At 48.9% G+C, this 6,212-nt stretch overlaps 1 pseudogene; it reads left to right on the forward strand.

Moving 5' to 3' along the window:
• The first annotated feature begins 2,786 nt into the window (after positions 1-2,786).
• LOC119312773 overlaps positions 2,787-6,212 on the forward strand; it is a 15,633-nt pseudogene continuing 12,207 nt past the window's right edge.

Below are 6,212 nucleotides of genomic sequence, written 5' to 3' on the forward strand. Positions count from 1 at the left end.
GCGGAGGAGGGAGGAGGGGGCGGCCGCAGGCAGAGGGAGGAGGGGGCAGCCACAGGCGGAGGGAGGAAGGTGCGGTGGGAGGAGGAGGGAGGAGGGCGCGGTGGGAGAAGGAGGGAGTACCTCGGTGGCGGACGGACGACGGCGGCGGCGACGAACGACGACGGTTATCGGCGCGGGCGAGAGTGAGGGGGAGAGTGATTGAGAGAGAGGGGTCGGCCGCGCACGTGAGGATAAGGTAGGGTTAGTAGTAGCGCAGGTAAGAAAGTGTGCTACAGCTAACGAGAATAGCAGTAGCGGTGCACGAGTATGCACGCTACTGCTAAGTTGGACTAGCAGTAGCGCTTTGCTAATAAAAGCGCTACTGCTAAGTTGTCTGTCAAATGCAAAAATACATTGGCCATCAATGATCTTTTTGTGTACAATCTGAATTGTCAATATGAGTCCTCTCAGGTAGGAACCGGAGAAGACGACTCATATTGCGGCCACAAATTCTACACATAGAGTTCAGTGAAGACCAACTGGTTGTGATAGTTTGAGGAGTAACATATTTAAGGTGGTAAACACCCTGTTCGCGGAGCGAGGTGGGACTAAACTATTGGGCTGAACCTAGCAGTAGCGAGTTTTAAATAAGTGCGCTGCTGCTAACATCAGTAGCAGTAGCGCGGTTCGTTATAAGGCGCTACTGCTAGAACTAGCTGGACGGCGAGATCATGGCAATTAGAGCAGTAGCACGGTTTTGCCGGAACGTGCTACTGCTACTTTTATTTCAGCATCGCGTTTTCCCCCAGCGCGCTGCTGCTAATTAGCAGTAGCGTTTGTTTTTAAACCACGCTGCTGGTAAGATTCTGTGTATAAGGTTTTCCCTAGTAGTGTCTATTCCTACTTCGAAACATGTTTGGCATGTCAAAGTACCCTTGAGAGTTAAAGTGTTTATGTGGTTTGTACACAAACAAGTCATTTGAACTAAGGATAACTTGATAAAATGCAACTGGATTGGATCCGCTAGATGTACCTTTTGTGATCGGGATGAATCCATCAAACACCTCTTTCTTGATTGCCCTTTGGCAAAAATTCTTTGGCAGACAATTCACATAGCCTGTAATATTACTCCTCCGAATAATATCAACATGTTATTTGGGACGTGGCTAGATGGGATTGAGCCCCAAACAGTGAAACACATTCGTGTAGGAGTATGTGCTTTATTATGGGCTATCTGGAATTGCAGAAATGATTTGGTCTGTAACAGACCAACAAATACTCATTTTTTGCAGGTTATCTTCCGAGCCACTGCGTTGATCCGTATGTGGTCGCTACTCACTCCGACGGAGACCAGGGAGCGTTTGGTTACTGGATCTATCCGATGTGAGATGGTAGCGCGGGTTATTTTCAACCAGTTTGGATGGCGGTCATGTAATAGGATAGTCAATTAGTTTTCTTATCTTTATCTCGCTAGCCGGTTGTGGCTTTATTCTTGTTCTTTAGCTCTTTGTGAGCACTTTTTGTTCTTCTTTGTTTGAGACTTTGAGACCTCTGTCGAACTATTGTGCTTGGTAATAAAGGTGGCCGTATGCATCGCTCTGATGCAGAGGCCGGGGATATCCCCTTTCCGGGAAAAAAGCAGCAGCGGCCTACATTGGGGTCGTCAGAAAATCAATGCCCTGAGTGTTCCAGCGCTCAAATTCTATGGAGCATAGTGGCTTTGGAGATGGATTAGCTCTTCATTTCAAGAAAAAAGATGGATTAGTTCTTTGTTATATATACAAAATTACAAGTACATTTTGTGTGACCATTTATTTCTTATATCTAGGTTTTCCTTATTTGTTTCCATTTTTATGATTATGGCTAAATCACTGAACTGGGGACAGCATGGTCGTTCATGTGAAGGAGGTGGATTGATATCTCTTGATTTTTTTTGGAGGCGGTGAATGAAAAGGTGATGCCGAGCCAGTACAAGCTCTTGGCATCTTGGAGCATGTAGCCGCCCTTCTCCTACTAAGGTAATTTGATTCGGCGACGCTCCGCTTATTTCAGGCCGAATGATTATCATGTGGTGCTTACTTGTCAAGTCATGGATGCACAATCAACCACTTATTGCTGTGCGAGGAGGATAGAAGTAACCATTAGTTTCTTATCATCTTGGTTCTATATTTGTTGATGGTTTTAGCCAGGGCGCTATATGGCCACACGATGAACCAAGTGTATGCTTTGTGCTGATTCTCTTCATTTTTGTGTGTCATAGTTTCCTTCATTTTCAAAGGCGTCCAGCGAGGAGGAAAAGAAATAAATCATCATATTCATCAGTGTCAGAGATGTTATTTTCTTTGGTCTGTAGCAATAACCGGGATATTCTTCTAGTCCGTATTGAAATCTATAAAAATGCTTATATTTAGAAACGGAGGGAGTAGTTGGTATAAACGTCGATAAAGTCCTTGCATTAGTCAGCTTATTATGACGTTTTGACAAACCGTACTGGACTAAGGCCGAGCTGTCCACGACAATAGGACAGGACCAGTAGAGTTTAGGAGCAGGAGTTGCCAGCTTGAGCCATCCACGAATTTCAGTCGGCATATAGCACCATGCATGAAAATCAAAGTTTGGCAGGCAGCTGTGGGCACGGATTAGTACTTGCAACGCATGGGCACCCATTAATTCAGTCGACGGACGGGACCGTGCATGAAAATCAAGTTTCAACCACTGACTAGCAGGCAATTGTACCACCACCACCCAAGTCTATAAGATGCATGGTTAACAAGTTTATAAGATGTACCACCACCCAAGCAGTTTGTGCCAAGACAAGAGCACTTGCTGAGTTCTTGCGTTTGCGTACACATACCACCATGGCGAAATGCTGGCTGCTGCTGCTCCTCCTCCTCTTGGCATTTCTCCTGCCGGCGGCGCACGCTAAGTCATGCCACCCTGACGACCTCTGTGCGTTGCGCGGCTTTGCCGGGAACCTCGGCGGCGGGGGAGCCCTTCTCCGTGCCGCATGGTCTGGCGCCTCGTGCTGCGGCTGGGAAGGTGTGGGTTGTGACAGCAGCAACGGTCATGTCACGGTGTTACGACTTCCCGGGTATGGCCTCGCGGGGCCAATCCCGGGAGCCTCCCTGGCGGGCCTTGTGCAGCTGGAGGAGCTCTTCCTCGGCTCTAACTCTTTTGTTGGCTCCCTCCCCAAGGAGCTCTTCAGCCTCGCTGGGTTGCGGAAGCTCTCCCTTGAGTCCAACGAGCTCACTGGCAAGCTGAGCTCACGCCTTGGCAAGCTCAAGAACCTCACCTTGTTGAACTTGTCGGTCAGCCGCTTCTTTGGCCGCCTCCCTGACGTGTTTGGTGACCTCACGTCGCTCGACCATTTGGCCATGTACTCCAATGGCTTGTCTGGATCGTTGCCGCCGTCTCTTTCATCACTGTCTTCTCTCTGTGAGCTCAATCTCCGGAACAACTCTCTGTCTCACTACTAGGAAAAGGGCTATAGATGGAAATGACACTAATGGCGCACCAGACTTGTGGTGCGCCATTAGTATATACTAATGGCGCACCACCTTCTGATGCGCCATTAGTGTTGAAACTACTAATGGCGCACCCTGCCGACGGTGCGTCATTAGTACCAAATTTTTTTTTTGAACTAGTGCGCCTGTCCAAACATACTAATGGCGCATCCACTGGTGGTGCGCCATTACTAGTTGTAACTAGTAATGGCGCACCAGCCAGAAGGTGCGCCACTAATGTTATTTTTTTATTATTGTTTTTATTCTTTTTTTTGCAAAAGTACTAATGGCGCACCACCAGGGGGTGCGCCATTAGTAACCTGGATTACTAATGGCGCATTTGCTGCTGGTGCGCCATTAGTAAGTGGGCAGCAACAAGATATTTTGGACAGCCTCTCCTCCCACACTCACTTTCTCCCCACTTCATTCTCTCCACCGCCTCCTCCTTGTCTCGGGTGCCTCCTCTTTTTCACCTCATTTCCACCATAGATTCATTCAAATTAAGTGGTTAAGTTACCTTGTTTTGCTAGGTACGTAAGGGGGGAAGCTATATTTATGTTGTTCTCCCTACAACAATGTGCACATGCACTTTTTATGGCCTAGCTAGATCTATGTATGTTTGTGGTGTTGCATATGTTTGTGGTGTTGCATATGTGTTTGTGTTTGGAGGTGTACCAGTATTTGAAATGCGATAGTTGCCAATATTTTGCCGGAATGTTGATTCATTTCCGTTTCGGCGAGAATTTTGGCATTAAGCATTCTTTTTGGTCCTATTTTTAGGGAAAGTCATGCCAAATTTTTTCTTGGTTCTAAAATATCGTTTTGCTCTACCCCGCAGGCGACCATGGTCCGCACGATGACCGAAGGCATCGTGAATAGGTTTTTGAGGTCCGCGAAGGCCGAGATGCTTCAAAAGAACGAGACGGAGATAAGATGTCCGTGTCGAAGATGCAAGCTGAATAGCCTTATTGCGGACCCGGATTCCGGGCAGGTGCAGGACCACCTGCTCTTGCGTGGTTTCATGGATGGCTATAGGTGGCAAGGTGATGAAGATGACTACGAAGTCGTCCATGGGGGCCGGGCAAGAAATGAGGAAGGGCAGCAAGACAACCACCGCGGCTCGGGGGGGCGAGAAGACGTAGAATCCCCAGGAGATGATCACGACGGTGATGTTGTACACAGTCATCATGTAGAAGATGCAGGACATGATGATGATGCCGGCGGAGCAGACGACGCTGGACCATCGATGGGCTGGGTGCATGACCCTCATATTCAAGAGCTGCTTCTCAAGCAGATGAATAACGCAAGAGCTGCCGCCCGAGAGAAAGCCAAGATGGATCAACTTGAGTTAGACGCGGTTACTCCATTGTATGAAGGATGCAGGCCCGAGGATACCCGCCTGAAAGTAACGCTCATGGCTCTGGAGATGAAGGTAAAACACAAAATGACCGACGCATGCTTCGACGAGAACATGTCATTCTGGCACGAACGTCTTCCCAAGGGGAACAAGTGCCCGACCAGTTTGGAGGAGGCGAAGAAAATCGTGTGTCCTCTGGATTTACCGCACGTGAAATACCATGTGTGCATGAACAATTGCATCATTTATCGGGACGAGCACGCGGAGTCTACCATATGTCCGGTGTGCGGTGTCACTCGATACAAGAAGAGGAAGAAAGCTCCTCGAAAAGTGGTGTGGTACTTTCCGATCACTCCTCGTCTGCAGCGGTATTTCACGGACCCTAAGGTAGCAAAGCTCCTGCGTTGGCACGCGGATAGGGAGGAGAAGAAGCGAGAAGATGACGCAAATGATCCGGAGATAGATAAAAAAGACAAGATGCTGAGTCACCCTAAGGATGCGAGCCAGTGGCAAGCGTTGAACTTCGAATACCCAGAATTTGGGAACGATCCAAGGAACATCATGCTGGGCGCGAGCACCGATGGAGTCAATCCGTTTGGCAGCCAAGAAGCACACATAGCACCTGGCCTGTGTTCGTGTGGATGTACAACCTTCCCCCCTGGTTGTGCATGAAGAGGAAGTACATTCACATGAGTATGCTAATTGAAGGGCCGAAACAACCAGGGAACGACATCAATCTGTATCTGGGGCTGCTGAAAGAGGAGATTGACACGCTGTGGAAAACGCCAGCCAATACGTGGGACGCCGCAGAGAAAGAATATTTCCCTATGAGAGCCGCACTGCTCACGACGGTGCACGACTATCTCGGTTACGGATATCTTGCGGGGCAGGTAGTCCACGGATTTTCTGGATGCGTAAGGTGCATGGATGACACAACGTATCGCCAGCTAGATAGGGATCCCGGGTCTTCGAAAACCGTGTTCATGGGACATCGAAGGTGGCTTCGCGACGATGACCCGTGGAGGAAACGCAAGGATCTGTTCGATGGTGAAACCGAACCCCGAAAACGCCCGTGTACGAGGAGCGGCGAGGAAATAGACAAGCTATTGAAAAATTGGAAAGACTGCCCACTGCCGGGAAAGAAGCAAAAGGCGCCAGAGCCGCTGCTGAAGGTATGGAAAACGAGGTCTGTTTTCTGGGACTTGCCGTACTGGAAGATCCACCGTGTGCCTCACAGCCTTGATGTCATGCATATCACGAAGAACGTGTGCGAGAGTCTGCTTGGTACCCTGCTCAACATGCCAGAGAGGACCAAAGATGGGCCGAAAGCAAGGGCAGACTTGAAATCAATGGGCATCAGGCAGGAGCTTCAC

The sequence above is a fragment of the Triticum dicoccoides genome, chromosome 5B, assembly GCF_002162155.2.
Source record: "Triticum dicoccoides isolate Atlit2015 ecotype Zavitan chromosome 5B, WEW_v2.0, whole genome shotgun sequence".
In the NCBI taxonomy this organism is placed as follows: Eukaryota; Viridiplantae; Streptophyta; class Magnoliopsida; order Poales; family Poaceae; genus Triticum; species Triticum dicoccoides.